Raw genomic sequence first — 22,942 nt, forward strand, 5'->3', positions numbered from 1 at the left:
TTGGCGTGCCAAAGGCTGTTTTCTCTTGGATACTGTCGAACTTCTTGAGTGTTGTTGGAGTTGCACTCATCCAGGCAAATGGAGCAAATACCATCACACTCCTGACATGTGCCTTACAGATGTTGCACAGACTTTGGGGATTCAGCAGGGAGTCACTCACCACAGAATTCCCAGCCTTTGACGAGCTCTTGTAGTCACAGTATTTATGTGGCTGGTCCAGTTAAGTTTCTGGTCAATGATGAACTCCCAGGATGTTGATGGTGGGGGATTCAGTGATGGTATTGTCATTAAATGTCAAGGGGAGGTGGTTAGACTCTCCCTTGTTGGAGATGATCATTCCTGGCACTTGTGTGGCACGAATGTTACTTGCCACTTATAAGCCCAAGGCGGAAGGTTGTCCAGGTCTTGCTGCATGTGGACACAGACTGTTAAACTCCAGAAAGCTTGTTATGGAAGGATAATGCTGGAGCCTATATTCACTCAGTTTCACATTTATTGTGCAGAGTAAAAGGATTACAAATATGTAGCTCCTCACTCAAAACCCTTCACCAGTCTCAGGCAAAATCCTGGAACTCCCTTCCTAACAGCACTGTGGGTGTATCTACCTCACATGGACTGCAGTGGCTCAAGAAGGCAGCTCACCACCACCTTCTCAAGGACAATTAGGGATGGGCAATAAATGCTGGCATAGCCAGCGATGCCCACATCCCATGAAAAAAGTGAGTGTCTGCTTATAAATGCTCAACTAAGACCCCTTCACCTGCATATAATCAAATCATTGATACACAATTAATAGATTAACACAGACTGCTTCATTATTTACAGAATTGGGAATGGAACCAAACACTGTGCAATCATCAGCAAACATCCCCACTTCTGACTTTATGATGGAGGGAATGTCATTGATGAAGCAGCTGAAAATGGTTGGACCAAGGACATTGCCCTGAGAAACTGCTGCAGTGATGTTCTGGGGCTGAGAAGATTGCCCTCCAACAACCAAAACCATCTTTCTTTGTGCTAGGTCTGACTCCAGCCAGTAGAGAGTAGATTTCCATTGACTTCAAATTTACTGGGGCTTCTTGGTGCCACACTCAGTAAAAGGCTGCCTTGGTGTCAAGGGCAGTCACTCTTACCTCACCACTGGAATTCGGATTGTGTTCATGTTTGGACCAAGGATATAATAAGGTCTGGATCCGAATGGTTCTGGCAAAACCCAATCTGAGCCTCAGTGAATAGGTAATTAAAAACAGAAAATCCTGGAAATATTCAGCAGTTCTGGGAGCATCTGTGGAGAGAGAAGCAGAGTTAATGATGGATGAGCAAACTGACCATGGCATCGTGGTACAGGAGGCCATTCAAGCAGAGAAAGTAAATAGGAATGTAGTGGTAGTAGGGGACAGTATAGTCAGGGGAATAGACACAGTTCTCTGCGGCCAAGAGTGAGAGTCCAGAAGGCTGTGTTGCCTGCCTGATGCCAGGGTTCGGGACATCTGCTTAGCGTTGGAGAGGAACGTACACTTTGAGGGGGAGGATCCAGTTGTCGTGGTGCACATGGGTACCAACAACATAGATAGGACTAGGAAAGAGGTTCTGCATAAGGAGTATGAGCAGCTGGGGGCAAAATCTCAAAGGTAATAATCTCTGGGTTATTACTTGAGCTGTGAGCAAATTGGCATAGGGTAAATAAGATTAGAGAGTTAAATGCATGGTTCAAAGATTGGTGTGGGAGAAATGTTTCAATTCATAGTCCACTGGCACCAGTACCCGGGAAAGTGGGAGCTGTACTGTTGGGACATTCTTCACCTGAACCATGCTGGGACCAGTCGTATAACTAGGGCAGCAGAGATGGCTTTACACTAAATAGTGGGGGCAGGGGATCAAGTGAGGGAAGATGTGATAATTTAAAGAGAGAGGAGAAGGCAAGAGAACAAGATAGCAATAAGGATAATGATAATCAGAGTGTGACAAGAAGGGACAGTGTGTACAAACTCAAGAGTTCTCCACAGATAAGTTGACAGGTTGTGAAATAACAGGTTGGGGAGGGTTTGGGAGAGGGAAGATATAGAAATCTAAGGACAAAGATCGAGGCATCAGAACAGTATAGTGTTGTGGGTAAAAATAAGCAGAATGGAACAGAAAGTTTTTTAAAATTGTACATCAGCGAATAGAAGTAAAAAGATGAAATTAAAGGTTCTTTATGTGAATACGTGAAGCATCTGCAATAAGATAGATGAACCAGTGGCACAAATAGAAGATCTAATCGCTCCAACAGAGACATGGTGATCAAGGTTGGGAAATAAATATTCCAGGGTACACAATATTTTGGAAAAACAGATAGAATGGCAAAGGAGGAGGGGTAGCCCTGATAGTAAAGGATGACATAAGGGCATTAGGGAAAAAGGATCTGGCCTTAGAAGATTATGAATAGAATCAGTATGGGTGGAAAATAGGAACAGCAAGAATCAGAAAATACTTGTTGGAATGGTTTACAGGCCCCCTAACAATAGTTCTACCAATGGACAGAGCATTAAACAAGAAATTATTGGAGCTTGTAACAAAGTCAATATAATAATTGTGGGGTCTTTAATCTTTCTATAGACTGGGAAAATGAAAGTGGCAAGAGTGGTCTGGAAGATGAGTTTGCAGAATGTTTTCGGGATAGTTTCTTGTGGAACCGACTACAGATAAAGCTCTCTTAGATCTAGTATTGTGTAATGAAGCAGGGTTAATTAGTAATGTCACAGTAAAAGAGCCACTGGGAAATAGTGATCATAATACCGCTGAATTCCATGTTAAGTTTGCAAATGATATACTCCAATCACAAACAAGAATCTTAAACTTAAACAAAGCCAATTACATAGGTATGAGGGGAGAACTGGCTAAGGTAAATTGGGTAAATAGACTAAAAGGTATGGTGGTAAATGAACAGTGGGAAACCTCTAAAGAAACAATTCAAAATGTTCAACGAAAATACATTCCATTGAAAAACAAAAATTCGGCAAGAGAGACCCATCCATGCCTCACTCAGGAAGTTAAGAATGGTATTAGATTAAAAGAAGAGGCTTACAATGTTGCAAAAAAGAGTAGCAAGTCTGAAGATTGGGAGTGTTTTAGAAACTAGCAAAGGGCCACCAAAAGTTGATTAAAAAGGAAAAAAATAGAATGAGAGTAAACTAGCCAGCAATATAAAAACAAATTGTAAGAGCTTTTATAGGTATATAAAAAGGAAGAGAGCAGCTAAAGTAAATGTTGGTCCCTTGGAAGCAGAGACAGGAGAAATTATCATGGGGAATGAGGAACTGGCAGAGACATTGAACAAATATTTGTGTCTGTCTTCACAGTAGAAAACACAAGTTTCATACCAGAAATTGACAGTAACCTAGGGGCTAAAAAGAGTGAGGAAATTAAGAAAATTGATATCAGAAGCGAAAAAGGGATTAAAATCTGACAAATCCCCAGGACCTGATGACCTACACCCTAGGGTTCTAAAAGAGATATCTGCAGAGATAGTGGATGCGCTAGCCATGATTTTCCAAAATTCCTTAGATTTGGGAACAGTCCCATCAGATTGGAAGTTGGCAAATGTTACGTCGCTTTTCAAAAAAGGAGGGAGAGAAAACAGGGAACTACAGGCCAGTTAGCCTAACATCATTGGGAAAATGCTGGAATCTATTAAGGAAGTCTTAGCAATGTACTTAGAAAACCACAGAATGATTAGAACAAGTCAACATGGTTTTACTAAAGGGAATTCCTGTTTGACAAATTTACCAGAGTTTTTTGAGGATGTAACTAGTAGGGTAGATAAAAGGGAACCAGTGAGTGAAGTATATCTGGATTTCCAAAAGGCGTTCGATAAGATGCCACATACAAGGTTAGTAGGTAAGGTAAGGGCTCATGGAGTTGGGGGTAATATGGTTGGCATCCTTCCACCTACAAAAGATGATGGGCACACAGCAAACATTCCCTTTACATGGGATCTCTTCACTTGGTGCACCTTTGTTGATAGCTGTGAAGGCCGATCCTTGAGAGGCAGGTTCTGCCACAAGTGCTGCACGTGAAGCTGCCAATGTACACTGTGAGTTGTTGTTTTAAGACCTTCATATCACACATACAACCATTCTTGAAGTGGAGCTTTGGGCAATATATTAGCATGGATTGGGTAATGGACAGGAAGCAAAGAGTGGGCATCAAAGGGGCATTTTCATGTTGGCAAGCAGTAAATAGTGGAATGCAACAAGGATCAGTCCTGAGGCCTCAGCTATTTACAATCTATATTAATGACTTGGATGAAGAGAGAGGGTGATGTATCTAAGTTTGCCGATGATACAAAGGTTGGTGGAAAGTAAGCTGTGGATAAGACACAGAGAGGCTGCAAAGAGATATAGACAGGTTAAGTATGTGGGCAACAAGATGGCAAATGGAGTATAAAGTAGGGAAGTGTGAAGTTATTCACTTTGGTCGTAGGAATAGAAAAGCAGAATATTTTTTAAAAGGTCTGAAATTTGTATGTGTTAATGTTCAAGGAGACTTGGGTGTGCTTGTACAAGGAATGCAGAAAATTGTCATGCAAGTACAGCAAGCAGTTAGGAAGAAAAATGGCATGTTGGCCTTTATTGAAAGGGGACTGGAGTACAGGAATAAAGAAGTCTTGCTACAATTGTACAGGGTTTTGGTGAAACCACATCTGGAATACTGTGTGCAGTTTTGATCTGCACATTTAGGAATGGATATACTTGCATTGTAGGCAGTACAGTGAAGGTTCACTAAATTGGTCCCTGGGATGAGGGGGTTGTCCTATGGTGAGAGGCTGAGTAAATTGGGCCTATATTCTCAGGAGTTTAGATGCGATCTCATTGAAAGATACAAGATTCTGAAGGGGCCGGATAGGATAAACACTGAGAGATTGTTTCCGTTGGTCGAGGAATCTAAAACGCAGGGGCACAGTCTCAGGAAAAGGGGCCGATCATTTCAGACTGAGGTGAGGAGAAATTACTTCACTCAAAGGGATGTGAATCTTTGGAATTCTCTACCCCAGAGGATTATGGATGCTTCATTGTTGAATATATTTAAGGCAGGGATAGACAGTTTTTTGGTCTCTCAGGGAATCAAGGGATATGACAAGCAGGCAGGAAAGTGCAATTGAAGCCTAAGATCAGCCGTGATCATATTGAATGGCAGAGCAGGCTCGATGGGCCATATGGTCTACACCTGCTCCTATTTCTTGTGTTCTTGTGTTAACGTTTCAGGCCGATGACTATTCATCAGAACTGGAGCTGCTCTTAACTCTGTTTCTCTCTCCTCAGATATTGCCAGACCTGCTGAGTATTTCCAGTATTTTCTGTTTTTATTTCTGATTTCCAGCATCGGCAGTATTTTGCTTTTGTATCAGTTAATAGGTTACTGGTGAGTAAGTGCCACTTAATAGCACTGTCAACAGCACCTTTTATCATTTTGCTGACGATTGACAGTAGACTGATGGGGATGTAATTGGCTGGATTGGATTTGTCCCACTTTTTGTCGACAGGAAATATCTGGGCATATAGATGGCAGTGTTGTAGCTGTACTGGATCAGCTTGGCTAGGGTCACAGCTAGTTCTGGAACACAAGTATTCAGCACTACACCCAGAATGTTGTCAGAGCCCATAGACTTTTCTGTATACACAGTGCTCAGCCATTTCTTAATATTATAGGGAATCAATTGAATTGGCTGAAGACTGGCATCTGTGAAGGTGGAGACCTCAGGAGGAGGCCGAGATGAATCATCCACTCAGCACTTCTGACTGAAGATTTTTGCAATACTTCAACCTTGTCTTTTGTGCTCACATGCTAGGCTCCTCCATCATTGGGGGTGGAGATATTCATGGAGCCTCCTCCTCCTGTTAATTGTTAGTTGTCCACCACCATTCACAACTGGATATGGCAGGACTGCAGAGTTTTTATCTAATCCATTGGTTGTGGGATCACTTAACTCTGTCTTTAGCATGCTGCTTCTGCTGTTTAGCATGCATGTAGTCCTGTGTTGTAGCTTCACCAGGTTGGCACCTCATTTTTAGGTATGTCTGGTGCTGCTCCTGGCATGCTCTCCTGAACTTCTCATTGAACCAGTATTGATCCCCTGGCTTGATAGTAATGGTGAGTGAGGGAGCTGCCAAGCCATGATGTTGCAGATTGTGGTGTAATTTTTTTAATTCATTCGGGGGATGTGGGCGTCACTGGCTATGCCAGCATTTATTGCCCATCCTTAATTGCCTTTGAGAAGGTGGTGGTAAGCTGCCTTCTTGAACCTCTGCAGTCCGTGTGAGGTAGGTACACCCACAGTGCTGTTAGGAAGGGAGTTCCAGGATTTTGACCCAGCGACAATGAAGGAACAGCGATATAGTTCCAAGTCAAGGTGGTGTGTGGCTTGGAGGGGAACTTGCAGGTGGTGGAGTTCCCATGCATCTGCTGCCCTTGTCCTTCTAGGTGGTGGAGGTTGTGGGTTTGGAAGGTGCTGTGGAAGGAGCCTTGGTGAGTTGCTGCAGTGCATCTTGTAGATGGTACACACTGCTGCCACTGTGCATTGGTGGTGAAGGGAGTGAATGTTAAAGGTGGTGGATGGGATGCCAATCAAGTGAGCTGCTTTATCTTGGATGCTGTCGAGATAGTGGATGCATTGGTATGATTTTCCAAAATTCCCTAGATTCTAGAACAGTTCCAGCAGATTGGGTGTTAGCAAATGTAACATTGCTATTCAAGAAAGGAGGGAGAGTGAAAACAGTGAACTACAGGCCAGTTAGCCTAACATCAGTCATTGGAAAAGTGCTGGAATGTTTTATTAAGGAAGTCTGAACAATGCATTTAGAAAATTATAGTATGATCAGACAAAGTCAACATGGTTTTACGAAAGGGAAACCGTGTTTGACAAATCTGTTAGACTTTTTTCAGGATGTAACGAGGAGAGTAGATAAAGGGGAACTAATAGATGTAATATCAAATAGTCATTTAGTAGTACATAACTTGAGTATTGCTGAAAACAGAGACATTTTGTCAAAGCTTTTCGTCTTGCACTCATCAGGACAATCCGCAAGAATAACAATGTAAGGGACGCAACAAATATATATACTGTATGAGAAAAGAGTGCTGATTGGTTGGCAAGTGGACTCTGATTGGTAGCTGTGTTGCCACGGAGAATACACCAGTTTATGGTGACTGATAGTTAACTGCCAAGCTTTGTTTGAAATTTAAACCAGGCAGCTTGACTTTGATTGGTTAAAGCATTGCCCTGAGGAATAAACCAGCGAATGGCTGTCACTAATTTTGTTTAGCTGAAACAGGTGCAATGTGTATACATATTCTTTCTGTCTGCAAAGAACTGGGCCTTGTGAATTAATATATGTAGCTTCCCGTACGCACAAATGCGCCACATTGCAAGCCAGACTGACAATCTTAATTTGGTTGTCAGCGTAATTCTTAGCACACTGTGGATTATTTAGCAAATGTTGTCCAATCAAGGAATCACATCTCATGTTGGATGCTGTGTTTTGAGTTTTGCAAGCATGGGCTGGTTGTGTACGGCCTGTACCTTGTCCGTTGCGAACAGTGGAAGGGACATGTTGTTCGATACGATCTGCCAGTCTTTGGGACATACAGCCTATATACCTAACATCACATTGGCATTGAAATTCATATATCATATTACTCATTTATGTGATAGGCAGAACATCGTTTTGGCTTGACAGCAGCATCCACACGTGTTGCTACTGCATAGTAGCAGCATGAAACAGCTTTAGAACATGGGGCACAGTCTCAGAATAAGGGGTCAATCATTTAGGACTGAATTGAGGAGAAACGTCTTCACTTAAAGGCTTGTGAATCTATGGAATTCTCTACCTCAGAGGGTTGTGGATGCTCCATCTTTGAGTATATTTAAGGCTGATACAGAAAGATTTTTGATCTTTCAGGGAATCAAGGGATAGGGGTTTGGGCAGGAAAGTGGAGTTGAGGCAGAATATCAGCCATGATCCTATTGAGTGGCTGAGCAGACTTGCGGGGCCATATGATCTACTCCTGCTCCTATTTCTTATTTTCTTATGTCTCACTGCTTCTTCCAAGTGGTATTCAAAATGGAGGAGCACTTATTCATCAGCTGAGGGAGGGTGGTAGGTAGTAATGATCAGGAAATTTTCTTGCCCACGTTAGACCTGATGTCATGAGACTTCATGGGATCCAGAGTCAATGTTCTCAATCTCAGGGGCACTCGCTCCCAATTGTGTACCACTGTGTCACCACCTCTGGTGGGTCTGTCCTGCTGTTGTGAAAAGGCATGCCCAGGAATGATGATGGAGGAGTCTGGAACATTGGCTGAAAGGTATAATTCTGTGAGTATGACTACGACTGTGAGTATATTCAAATTCCTTGAATATGTTGTCGCCTCCCAAATCCATTCCCATCTTTCCCAGAACTCCACGCTGAACCTCTCCAATCAGTTTTCAGCCTCTTCACAGTACCAGAACAGCTCTTATCCAAGTCACAAATTACATCCTGTGTGACTGTAACAAAGGTAAACTTTCCCTACTTGTCCTTCTCAAACTGTCTTCAGCCTTTGACACAGTTAACCACACCATCCTCCTCCAACGCCTCTCCACTGTCATCCAGCTGGGTGGGACTGCTCTCACCTGGTTCCAAACTTATCTATCTAATCATAGCTAGAAAATCACTTGCAATGGTTTCTCTTCCTGCTCTGGTGTCCCCCAAAGATCTATCCTTGGCCCCCTCCTATTTCTCATCTACATGCTGCCCCTCGGCGACATCATCTGAAAGCACATGTTTTCACATGTACGCTGACGACACTCAGCTCTACCTCAACCGCCACTTCTCTTGACTCCTCCACTGTTGCTAAATTATCAGACTGCTTATCCAACATCCAGTACTGGATGAGCAGAAATTTCCTCCAATTAAATATTGGGAGGACAGAAGCCATTGTTTTCAGTCCCACTCCAAATTCTATTCCCTTGTGGGATCAGAATACCTCCCCCCACCCCACCCCCAAAACTGGACTTTAAAACTGGACTTTGTGGAGTATGGGAAAGGAACCCCAATCCTCACAGACTCTAGTACTGTGAATAAGAGCCAAACCTCAACACAAAGCACCCAGAGGCAGGCTGCATTCCGATGAGTCAATTTTCAAACATCCCAACATCACAACAGAACGGATACTGTTAAAGGACTGGAATTTGGAACATTATTATAACAGTGACACAGCATAACTGCCATCATGTTAAGTGACTGGGGAGGCTATTGTTACAACTAACTGGCCCCAGAGCGCAGCATTCACTCCTGTCAAGACAGTAGAGAAACCTCTTTCATGGATATTCGCTTTGGAGCCTGGGTGACCTCACCTTCGTGGAGTTCATTGTTCTCGGTCAGGGAAATCACATCAGCACTAAATGGATCTGTCTGGACTAGGCAGGTAACAGGAAAGAGATTAAAAGGTGCTAAGTGTTGACCATCCAGCAGTATGGCATCAGGAGATGTGTTCATGATATTTGGATAAGGATCATCATGAAAAGGACAAGATTGAAGGGTTTGGCACTGCAGTTATGTGAAGAAGGACGGGGACAGGTCATCTCATGTCCAGACCTACAATCAACATTGGTAATGACCAGCCGTGTGGGTGATTGTAAGTTTTTCAGTCAAATCTTGAAGGGGTTTATACTGTGGGGACCGCAGTCGAGAAGGAGGGTCAGGAACGGTCAACCTGGCTTGTGGACCTACAATTCTCACCGGAAGTTCCAATCACATGGAAGATTGTAAGCTATCAGCCAAATCCAAGGGGTACTTGAGGCTGAGAGTTTTAAAACAATTTTAAGTGTAGCAACCAAATCCTGGGAGGGTTTGGGTTTTGAATTGAGTGAATTTGGGGCAGAAATGTGGGGTCTTAGAGTCATAGAGTTTTATAGCACAAAAACAGGTCCTTCAGCCCATTGTGTCTGTGCCGGCCATCCAGCACCCAACTATCCTAATCCCATATTCCTGCACTTGGCCCGTAGCCTTGTATGCTATGTCGTTTCAAGTGCTCATCTAAATACTTCTTAAATGTTGTGAGGGTTCCTGCCTCCACCACCTCTTCAGGCAGTGCGTTCCAGATTCCAACCACCCGCTGGGTGAAAATTTTTTTTCCTCAAATCCTCTCTAAACCTCCTACCCTTTACCCTAAATCTATGCCCCCTGGTTCTTGACCCCTCCTCTTGGGAAAAGTTTCTTCCTAGCTAACCTATCAATGCCCCTCATAATCTTGTACACCTAAATAATGTCCTCCATCAGTCTTCTCTGCTCCAAGGAAAACAACCCTAGCCTTTTCAGTCTCTCTTCATAGCTGAAATGCTCCAGCCCAGGCAACAACCTGGTGAATCTCCTCTGCACCCTCTCCAGTGCAATCACATCCTTCCTACAGTGTGGTGACCAGAACTGTACACAGTACTCCAGCTGTGACCTAACTAGCATTTTATACAGCTCCATCATAACCTCCCTGCTCTCATATTCTATACCTCAGCTAATAAAGGCTAGTATCACATATGCCTTCCTAACCACCTTATCTACCTGTGCTGCTGCCTTCAGTGATCTATGGACAAGTACACCAAGGTCCCTCTGACCTTCTGTACTTTCTAGGGTCCTACCACCCATTGTATATTCCCTTCCTTGCCTTGTTAGTCCTCCCAAAATGCATACCCCACACTTCTCAGGATTAAATTCCATTTGCCACTGCTCCGCCCATCTTACCAGCCTATGTATATCTCCCTGTAATCTAAGGATTTCCTCCTCACTATTTATAACACCACCAATTTTCCTGTCATCTGCGAACCTACAGATCCTATATTCACGTCTAAATCATTAATGTACACTACAAACAGCAAGGGTCCCAGCACCTATCCCTGTGGTACACCACTGGTCACAGGCTTCCAATCGCAAAAACAACCTTTGACCATTACCCTCTGCCTCCTGCCACTAAGCCAGGGTTTTGCCTGCAGTTTTTTTTCCGAAAAGGTTTAAATTAGTTTGGAGGTCTTTGTAACAGGGTGTTAGGAGGGTTTTTTTTAAATAAACAAATTTGTGGTTCAGCCTAACCCTGTTTCATGTGCAATTTTGTTCTTGCAATTCCCAAAGTCCAAGAACTGTAGTAAGGGGGTACGGGAACGGAACCTCTTACACCCTAGCTATGGATCCATCCCTCTCCCTGCCAACAGTCTGAGACTAAAACAGTCTGTTCAGAATCTTGGTGTTACATTTGATCCCGAGATTAACTTTCAACCTCTTATTCATGCCATCACTAAGCTTGTCTATTTCCACCTCCGTAACATGGCGCGACTTCGCCTCTGTCTCAGCTCATCTTCTGCTGAAACCCTCATTCGTGCCTTCATTACCTCTAGACCTGACTATGCCAACACATTCCTACCTGGTCTCCCACATTCTACTCTCCATAAACTTGAGCTCATCCAAATCTCTGCCACCCATGTCTTAACTCTCATTCCCCTATCACCCCTGTGCTCGCAGACCTACATTGGCTCCCAGTCAAGCAACATCTTGATTTTAAAATTATCATCCTTATTGTCAAATACCTCCATGGCCTTGCCCCTCACTATCTCTGTAATCTCCTTCAGTCCCACAACCCCCCAAGATTCTCTAATTCTGCCCTCTTGTGCATCCCTGATTTTAACTGCTCTACCATTGGTGGCCGTGCCTTCAGTTGGTTAGGCCCCAAGCTCTGGAATACCCTCCCTACACCTCTCTACCTTGCTTTCCTCCTTTAAGACACTCCTTAAAACTGACCTCTTTTCTGACCTAATGGATTGGATTTTATAGAGGCCTCGACGTCGGGATCTGTGGCAGGGATGCATGAAGATTGCCCCAGATGAGGCCTGTCATGGACCTCGACGCCGGCAAGGCCTGGCCTGATCCCCACGACGGCGGAGGGGCCTCATGGCAGCACCCCTCCGCCCCCAACTGTTTGGCGACAGGCTCTGCATTTAAATATTTAAGTAAATCTACAAATCTACATACCTGACTTAATTGCAAGCCTGCCTCCGGTCCCATTGCGATCTTCATGACAATGGCCGGCACTCCCATGCCTTCTGATCCCCGTCCAGGGATTCGAGCCACCATACTGGTTGGGAGGGGTGTGGGGAAGCAGCAATGAAGTCTTCTCATTGGTGGAAGGGGTAAAGTTTATAGTTGATGCATTTTGATGTGGGCGGAGGAGGTCATTTGAAAAAGGAAAGTGTTTTGGGCTGGAGAGGGCAAGTATTTAATATTGTGGTGGTTGGGGGGGAGAGGTGCAAAAATACCAGTTTTAATTTTTTAAATAACTGTTTACTGCTTTCAGAAAAAATCCCAGAAGGGCTCAAAGCCCTTTAAAAGTGGCGTAAGCGCCTGCGCACAGGCCGCTGACGCCATTGCCAGTGACGTATGGGCCGCCCCATTCCATGTGATCGGGGGATTAGATTAGAGATACACCACTGAAACAGGCCCTTCGGCCCACCGAGTCTGTGCCGAACATCAACCACCCATTTATACTAATCCTATATTCCTACCAAACATCCCCACCTGTCCCTATATTTCCCTGCCACCTACCTATACTAGTGACAATCTATAATGGCCAATTTACCTGTCAACCTGCAAGTCTTTTGGCTTGTGGGAGGAAACCGGAGCACCCGGAGAAAACCCACGCAGACACAGGGAGAACTTGCAAACTCCACACAGGCAGTACCCGGAATTGAACCCGGGTCCCTGGAGCTGTGAGGCTGCAGTGCTAACCACTGCGCCACTGTGCCGCGACCCGCCCCAGCTATTTAAATGAGCCGCCATGCTTGGAATAACGGCGGTTCTTTGGCGTGCAGCCTGGGCGTGCGGGCCACCATTTGTTTCACCCGCCACCGATTTCAACGGCGGGCCTATAGAATTCAGCCCAATATCTCCTTTTGTGGCGCGGTGTCATACTTTGTTTAATAATGCTCCTGTAAAGCACCTTGGGATGTTTTATTGCGTTAAAGTCACTATGTAAATATAAGTTATTGTTTTTGTATGTTGCTTGACTTGTCAGTGACACTCCTCTCCCAATTTTGACAGAAGTTCCTAGATGTTAGTGAGGAGGACTTTGCAGGCTCAACTGGGCTGGGTGTGCTTTTGTCATATGTGGTGCCCCGGTGGATGCTGGCTGGTACATCCAGTTTTCTTATTATTATACTTTTGCATCAGGGATGGTATGGCTTGCCAGTCCATTGCAGAGGGCCATTAAAAGTCAACCACATTGTTTTGGGTTGTGACTTACATATAGGCCAGACTGGGTAAGTACAGAAGATTTCCTTCCCTAGAGGACATTTGTGAACCAGATGGGTTTTTTCGACAATCCAGTAGTTTCGTGGTCACCATAGAATTGCTAGCTTTTTACTGCAGATTTATTGAATTAACTGAATTTAAATTTCCAAGCCAACAGGGTGATATGACATTTGTCACCATTTTTAGTTCACCACCTCAGGGCAGTGCAAAGCTGCTTCTACAGGACCAAGGCCTACTGCCTGGCAGCCAGAACTCCTGCCTGCATCAGGCAGTAGCTCCTTTAATAGACAAATCAAGATCCTATAATGTACATTGAATCCTGTTTATCATTTTAGGACAGTACTGGGTGGAGTGTGCGCTGTACACATTCTGGCCAATACCAACTAGTATTCTGGCCAAACAGAAGGCCAGTAGGTAAGTTTTAATGTATTTTTTTATGGGGATGAGACGAGCAGATGTTTTCCTTCGGGCTCCACAAAAACAACCTGGACTGCTGTTGCAATTAGTTCTCCACGCCCACCCCCCCACCCCTCCATCTTACCTGAGAACAGACCCCACTCCAGTCCTCCCTTCTTCCGACCCAGAAACAGCTGGAACACTTGGTGCCGCAGTGGCCTGGAACTGCTGGGGCCTTGTTTTCCACCCACTGCCTGCTGACCCTGTGCTAACAAGGTCTGTCCTCTAAACAAAGTGACCTTCAATCACTCCATCGGCAGCCAGCTGCCCAAAACCCGCCTGTAGTCAAAATCTACCCCAAAGATGTCATAATGTTATGACCACTGTCTTTCTCTAGTTCCACTTCTCCACAGGTCACAACATATATTAAATGTTTACCCAGTTACCGATATGGCCAATTATATACTCTATTTTTATTTCAGAATAAAATCCACCAACTAGGTTTCTTTAACAAACAACAAAAGTATTAATTTATTATAAAACAAGGCTTAGTTAATAAAGGTGTAAAGTTTTAACACACAGTTTGAATTATGACAGTAAATATATATATTCCCTTCTAAATACCCAACACACACACACACACACACACACACAAACACACACACACACAGGTTAAAGGAAAAATAAAGATGCTTTGGCCAAAGTACTTGTATATTCTGGAAGAAAAAGGATAAGATATGTTATGTTCCAGGTGGCATACAAACTGGCATCCGAGTACAGGTAGACGGGTTACTGGGACATTTTCAGAAGCAGTTCGTTCAGGAGATGTTAAGAGGAAGTCTTCCAGAAACTTCTCAGGAGAAATGCTGCTTCTGTTTCTCTATTTCTTACACTTGAGTCTCAGGGTTTCTCAGAGAGGTGGAGAAAAGATGAGTTGGGTACTTCTCTCTTTGCAGGCTGACCTCCAACTGACTCAAAACAGTTTTCAAAAATGAAACTCACTCTTGAGCACCATAAATCTTGACATGTCACTTCTTTTGTAAACAGCTCCCAAAGTTAGAAAGCACCTGTTGTTTACTTAGCTGAAGACATGTGACATCCAGTAAATGTTTTTAAATAGAGTCCTTCCAGTGACCCTTAAAAAAATACATCCATGGAATACATCCCTTCAGTCCTCTAATGAATCCATCTCCACAATTCTAAAACACGAGTCCTCAAAAAAATAAAAAAAATAGAAGCACTTTCATAAAATAATCATCTATAAATTAAATGCGTCAATCATCTTTCAGCAACACCACATAGGTGTCCCTAACTCAAATGAAATGCCACTCTCTGCCTTATCAAATTGGAGTGGAGTTGAAGTATGTGAGAATTGGCTCTCTCAAAAATTGTTATGTACTGTTTGAGGCTGGCATAGGACATGTTTGGTCAAATCTAATTGCCTTCTGACGATTCTGTGTAGAATTAAAGGCTCTCCTGATAAACAGGACTATTGACCCCTCTTAACTGGTGAACCTGTAGCATCTTTGTTAGGTTATTTAGAGATGATAATGAATCACCTCCTGAGGGTGCTGTCATCTCTTCACCCAATGAGTGAACGTTGGTAATTATTCTGCACATTGGCTCACTCTATTAGTCAATCACACTCTCTCTGATTGGTATTTATAACTATCAGAATAGATACATTTCAAATAACTTAAAAGCTAAAAGCTAAACAGAGCGATTTAATTTTTTAAATGGGTAATTTGAAGAAAAGGGGAAAAAAAGATATGTAACTAGATTAAGTGATTTCAATATGAGCTTTCCTCTCCTAAACACCAGGTATGTCATCATGCTCAGTGTTCTTCCTTCCCGCAACTCCACCATGCTGAATTTAAGACCTACTGCATTGTCTTCAACTCTTCAAACCCATTCCTTCCAAGGAATTCAGAAGTGTGAAACACCCCTCCTTCATCAGTCTTCCCTTACTCCCAAAATCCATAAGCTTTTAAAACTCATAACAGTACTTATTGATTTATTGCATCTTCTCTCTCACTCTTTTCAAATTTGATTTTGTCCTGTACAATGGGCCTTGGCCCTTCACCTCAAATCTCAATAATAAGCTACAAAGACAATTTTTACAGTGCATTTTCAGATGGACCCCTCATGGGAATATAAGCAAACACTACTTGGCAGCTGTCTACCTCTTGACCCTGAAGATACAAGCTTTGCCTTTCATAGTTTGTCAGATGAAATGAATGCAAATGTTACTTGAGTTTTGAAACATATTTACTACATCCTTAAAACTCTTAAGAGCTTAAAAAAACAAATACAGACAACATTACAGGTTTGTACTCATTAATATCAAACAGATGCCTACTGATTAAAGTCATGCATGGGTGCACTGGTATAATCAACTCTCGGTTATTTGGCAGTGTCAATGAGTATCCACCTCACAGGAGGTGGCATTCCATTCATTCTGTACCATCTTCAAGTAACAATATAGAGTGTATATTTTCTGCAAAAGCTCTATATTCACAGCCATCCAATAGTTCCAGTTAACCAAAATATTGGTGAGGCTACTAAACTGTAAACATTTCTAGTCCAGAAAAAAAGAAAAACCTCATTACCTGATAGAGGATTCTTTTCTCATTTGAAACCTCTATCCTCGCCATCAAAATATTTTTTGCCTCTATTTTATTGATACTATTATGGACATTGCTCATCTAAATGTCTATCTCCTGTTCCTCCTAAGTCCCAAAACTTCAATTTGTTATCCAAATCTACCTGCATTCTTATTAGTTTCCATGAAGGCACATCATGTTATCTACTCAAAATCATTCTTTCCCAGGACCTCAAAACTGCGAAACCTCTTACTTTCCGCTGTTATCCCTCTCTTCTACAACTCTAAGCTAACCAATATATCTATATATTAATGACCTGGCCTTGGATATATAGGACATAATTTCAAAGTTTGCAGATGATGAGAAGCTCAGAAATGTACTAAACAGTGAGGAGAATAGTAACAGACTTCAAGAGAACATAGACAGAAACTCGAATAGGACATTTCAGATGGAACTCTCACAAGAAGAAGCAAATACTATCTGGGAGTTGACTACCTCTTAAACCATGAAGACAGAAGGTTGGCATTAGTTACTAAGTTGGTGCATAAATAATTAGTGTTTTAACATAGTATTTCTGAGCTGGATTCTAGAAAAATAATGTTTCTGACCCGCTATTCTGGAAGATTTCAGGCATCCACATTGAAGTAGGAAAATTAAGCATTCAGCCATGACAGCATTGAAATATTCCAGGTAATTTAAACTATCTTTCAAAAGGTGAAGTGTAGTCTGCATCCGTTACAAACAGGGTGAATTTCAGCACAGGTTCTGCATAAGTTTAATAGAAAAGCAGCAGAAACCTCCGGAAAATAGCATTAAGTGTTTTAGAGGGTTTCTGCAGCTGTTATACAAAACTATTGCGGAAATCTACCCACTTAAATGTTTAAAGAGTTATGTAAAACTTATTCCAGAATAGAATTGGCCAGAAAATCTGTAATAGGCATTGATAGGCATCTTTCCTGATACCAGGTTCATGATTGAAACATATAAGATCCTGAGGGGTCTTGACAGGGTGGATCTGGAAATGATGTTTCCCCTTGTGGGAGAAACTAGAACTAGGGGTCACTGTTTAAAAATAAGGGGCCGCCCATTTAAGACAGAGATGAGGAGAATTTTTTTCTCGCAGAGGGTCCTGGGTCTTTGGAATTCTCTTCCTCAAAAGGCAGTGGAAGCAGAGTCTTTAAATATTTTTAAGGCAGAGATAGATAGGTTCTTGATAAGTGAGGGGGTGGAAGGTTATTGGGATCGGTGGAAATATGGAGTAATCAGTTCAGCCATGAACTTATTGAATGATGTAGCAGGCTCGAAGGGCCAAGTGGCCTACTCCTGTTCCTAATTTGTATGTTCATAGGTTCAAATTTAAAAAGGGAGCCCCCTCAGTCTAAAAATGTTGTCATCTTTCCACCAATCAACCATATCATTTAAAATGTTTACTCAGTCTGCTAACTAAGGAGCTGTCCTTAATTGCCATTATTTGAAGAGTACTCTGTCAGGGAAATGGATTGTGATTGATGTCAAGTGATTGATATTCGTGAAATATATGAGGTAAGTTTTCAAATGAGTACCTTGCAGTTACCTTCCAGGAGCAGAGCGGAGAGGAGTGGAACTGTGGGGAGAACGCCAAGAGCGGAGCCGATAAATTGAGTCCAAGGATCGAGGCCCAGTCACTTACTTTCTGGGAGCAGAGCGGAGAGCAGTCCAGGCCTGCTGTTAGGGAATAACTCTAAATAGCTGGGTAAGTAACTAAAAGTAAAGGGAAATGTCTACAGTTTTTTTAATATAGTAGGTAGTGTTTTTTTTAGGAAATCAAGGTCCCTAGTGTAAATAATCTAAGTTTTGGGTAATTTAAGGGGATAAATTAAGGGTACGTCATGGCAGGGCAGCCCGGCAACGTGGAATGCTCCTCCTGTGCAATGTGGGAAGTCAGGCACACTTCTAGTGTCCAGGACGAACACATGTGCAGGAAATGTCTCCAGCCGCAGCTACTCGAAATCCGTGTTTTGGATCTGGAGCGGCTGCTGGAGACACTGTGGAGTATCCGCAAGGCTGAGATCATCGTGGATAGCACGTACAGGGACGTGGTCACACTGCAGGTAAAGACTGCTCAGGCAGAAAGGGAATGGGTGATCGCCAGGCATAGAAGAACTAGGCAGGTAGTGCAGGAGTCCCCTGGGTCCATCTCCTTATCTAACAGATTTTCCACTTGAGAGACTGTTGGGGGAGATAACTTCTCAGGGGAATGCAGCAAGAGCCAAGTCTGTGGTACCACGGGTGGCTCAGCTGCACAGGAGGGGAGGAAAAGGAGTGGAAGAGCTATAGTAATAGGGGATTCTATCGTAAGGGGTACAGATGGGCATTTCTGTGGCCACAAATGTGACTCCAGGATGGTATGTTGCCTCCCTGGTGCTAGGGTCAAGGATGTCACGGAGTGGCTGCAGGACATTCTGAAGGGGGAGGATGAACAGTCAGAGGTCGTGGTACAGATTGGTACCAACGACATAGGTAGAAAGAGGGATGAGATCCTGCAACAAGAATTTAGGGAGCTAGGTAGCAGATTAAAAAGCAGGACCTCAAAGGTTGTAATCTCTGGATTACTCCCTGTGCCATGTGCTAGTGAGAATAGGAATAGGAGTATGGAGCAGATGAATGCGTGGCTGAGTAGAATGCATGGCAGAAGGGAGGGCTTTAGTTTCCTGGATCACTGGGTCTGTTTCTGGCAAAGGTGGGACCTGTGCAAGTTGGACGGGTTGCACCTGAACTGGAATGGGACCGACATCCTTGCTGGGAGGTTTGCTAGCGCTGTTGGGAGGGGCAGTTAAACTAATTTGGCAAGAGGATAGGATACAGAGCGGAGGTACAGTAGAGGGTGATGCACAGTCAAATATAAAAGAGAAACTGAGTCAGTCTGGAAGGCAGAGTTAAGGCACAAGTGAAAAATGCAAGGCTGGATTGCATCTATTTTAATGCAAGGAGTCTTACTAGTAAGACAGATGAATTGAGGGCAATGATTAGCACATGATATTATTGCTATTACAGAGACATGGTCGAGGGAGGGGCATGACTGGCAGCTCAATATTCCAGGGTATAGAATCTACAGGCGAGACAGGGAGGGGGTAAAAGAGGAGGTGGCATTGCACTGTTGATCAAGGAGTCAACTACTGTAGTAAGGAGGGATGATATCTTAGAAGGTTTCTCAAATGAGGCCACATTGGTAGAACTTAAAAACAAAAAGGGGAATTCATTTTGCTGGGAGTGTATTACAGGCCTCCAAACAGTCAGGGAGAGATAGGGGAGCAGATATGTAGGCAAACCTCAGAGAGGTGTAAAAATAATAGGGTAATAATAGTAGTGGATTTCAACTTAGCCAATATTAACTGGGATAGTCTTAGTGCAAAAGGCTTAAAGGGGGCAGAATTCCTAAAATGCATACAGGAGAGCTTTTTGAGCCAGTACGTAGAAAGTCCTACAAGAGAAGGGGCAGTACTGGACCTAATCCTAGGGAATGAAGCCGGACAAGTGTCAGAAGTGTCAGTGGGGGAGCATTTCTGGGATAGTGACCATAACTCTGTAAGATTTAAAGTAGTTATGGAAAAGGACAAAGATGGACTGGAAATAAAGGTACGGAATTGGGGTAAGGCCGATTTCAATATGATAAAGCAGGATCAGGCCAAAGTGGACTGGGAGCAGCTACTTGTAGCAAAGTCTACATCAGACCAGTGGGAGTCATTCAAAGAGGAAATAGTGAGAGTTCAGAGTCAACATGTACCCGTTAAGGTGAAGGATAGGACCAACAAGTCCAGGGAACCCCGGATGTCAAGGGATATAGAGGATTGGATCAGGAAAAAAAAGGAGGCTTATGGCAGATTCAGAGTGTTGGAAACAGTGGAGGCACTAGAGGTGTATAGAAAGTGTAGGGGGGTACTTAGAACATGGAACACAGAACAGTACAGCACAGTACAGGCCCTTCGGCCCACGATGTTGTGCCGACCCTTTAACCTACTCTAAGATCAAACTACCTACATACCCTTCATTCTACTATCATCCATGTACCTATCCAAGAGTCGCTTAAATGTCCCTAATGTATCTGGTTCTACTACCACCGCTGGCAGTGCATTCCACGCACCCACCACTCTTTGTGTAAAGAACCTACCTCTGACATCTCCCCTAAACCTTCCTCCAATCACCTTAAAATTATGCCCCCTGGTGATAGCCCTTTCCGCCCTGGGAAAAAGTCTCTGGCTATCCACTCTATCTATGCCTCTCATCATCTTGTACACCTCTATCAAGTCACCTCTCATCCTTCTTCGCTCCAATGAGAAAAGCCCTAGCTCCCTCAACCTTTCTTCATAAGACATGCCCTCCAGTCCAGGCAGCATCCTGGTAAATCTCCTCTGCACCCTCTCTAAAGCTTCCACATCCTTCCTATAATGAGACGACCAGAACTGAACACAATATTCCAAGTGTGGTCTAACCAGGGCTTTATAGAGGACTTAAAAGAGTAATTAGGAGAGCAAAGAGAGGACATGCAAAAACACTGGCAGGCAAGATAAAGGAAAATCCTAAGGCATTTTATTAAGGGCAAGAGGATAACCAGGGAAAGAGTAGGGCCCATTAGGGACCAAAGTGGCAATCTGTGCGTGGAGCCGGAGGACATCGGTGAGGTTTTAAATGATTACTTTTCATCTGTGTTCATTATGAAGAAAAACGATGTAGGTGTAGAGATCAGGGAGGGGGATTGTGATATACTCAAACAAATTAGCATTGTTTTAGCAGGCTTAAAAGTGGATAAATCCCCAGGCCCAGATGAGATGTATCCCAGGCTGCTGTGTGAGGCAAGGGAGGAGATAACAGGGGCTCTGACACAAATTTTCAAATCCTGTCTGGCCACAGGAGAAGAGCCAGAGGACTGGAGGACAGCGAATGTGATACCATTATTCGAGAAGGGTAGCAGGGATAAACCAGGTAATTACAGGCCGGTGAGTCTAACATCAGTGGTTGGGAAACTATTGGAAAAAATTCTAAGGGGAAGGATTAACCTCCACTTGCAGAGGCAGGGATTAATCGGGGATAATCAGCATGGCTTTGTCAGAGGGAGATCGTGTCTAACTAACGAGTGAATTTTTCGAGGCGGTAACTATATGTGTGGATGAGGGTAAAGCAGTTAATGTAGTCTACATGGACATCAGTGAGGTTTTTGATAAGGTCCTGCATGGGACATTGATCAAGAAGGTAAGAGCCCATGGTATCCAGGGCAATTTGTCAAATTGGATCCAAAATTAGCTTAGTGGCAGGAGGCAGAGGGTGATGGTCGAGGGTTGTTTTTGCGAGTGGAAGTCTGTGACCAGTGGTGTACCACAGGGATCGGTGCTGGGACCCTTGCTGTTTGTAGTGTACATTAATGATTTAGACGTGAATATAGGAGGTATGATCAGTAAGTTCGCAGATGACATGAAAATAGATAGTGTCACAAATAGTGAGGAGGAAAGCCTTAGATTACAGGACGATATAGATGGGCTGGTAAGATGGGTGGAGCAGTGGCAAATGGAATTTAATCCTGAGAAGTGTGGGGTGATGCATTTTGGGAGGACTAACAAGGTAAGGGAATATATAATGGATGGTAGGATCCTAGGAAGTACAGAGGTTCAGAGGGACCTTGGTGTACTTGTCCATATATCACTGAAGGTAGCAGCACAGGTTAGGAAGGCATATGGGATACTTGCCTTTATTAGCCAAGGCACAGAATATAGGAGCAGGGAGGTTATGATGGAGCTGTATAAAACACTAGTTAGGCCACAGCTGGAGTACTGTGTACAGTTCTGGGCACCACACTATAGGAAGGATGTGATTGCCCTGGAGAGGGTGCAGAGGAGATTCACCAGGATGTTGCCTGGGCTGGAGCATTTCAGCTATGAAGAGAGACTGAAAAGGCTTGGGTTGTTTTCCTTGGAGCAGAGAAGGCTGATGGGGGACATGATTTAGGTGTACAAAATTATGAGGGCCATTGATAGGTTAGACAGGAAGAAACTTTTTCCCTTAGTAGAGGGTTCAATAACCAGGGGGCATAGATTTAGGCTAAGGGGCGGAAGGTTTAGAGGGGATTTGAGGGAAAAAAATTTCACTCAGAGGGTGGTTGGAATCTGGAACGCACTGCCTGAAGAGGTGGTAGAGGCAGGAACCCTCACAACATTTAAGAAGTATTTAGATGAGCACTTGAAACGCCACAGTATACAAGGCTTCGGGCCAAGTGCTGGAAAATGGGATTAGAATAGTTAGGTGCTTGATGGTCAGCACAGACACGATGGGCCGAAGGGCCTGTTTCTGTGCTGAATAACTATGACTCTATTGCAAAAATAACACTTATGGATCATCACTACTGATTTACCAGATATTTGAGTGCACCAACACATACCTTTTGAAGTCACAGCCATTGATAGTCTTTTGTAAATTGAGGAGGTGGAGTGAGCAGACAGATGGTGACATAGAAAAGCAGCTAAAAACTAATCTAAAAGACACAATACAGTTACCAGCTATGCTAAATTGAAAAACCGAAGGAGCAAGGTCTATAGTTCAGGAAACCCACAAAAACTGAAAAGAGTAGGAGGGCTGATGATCTATATCAAGAATTTGACATTCGG

Source organism: Heterodontus francisci, chromosome 15, assembly GCF_036365525.1.
Source record: "Heterodontus francisci isolate sHetFra1 chromosome 15, sHetFra1.hap1, whole genome shotgun sequence".
In the NCBI taxonomy this organism is placed as follows: domain Eukaryota; kingdom Metazoa; phylum Chordata; class Chondrichthyes; order Heterodontiformes; family Heterodontidae; genus Heterodontus; species Heterodontus francisci.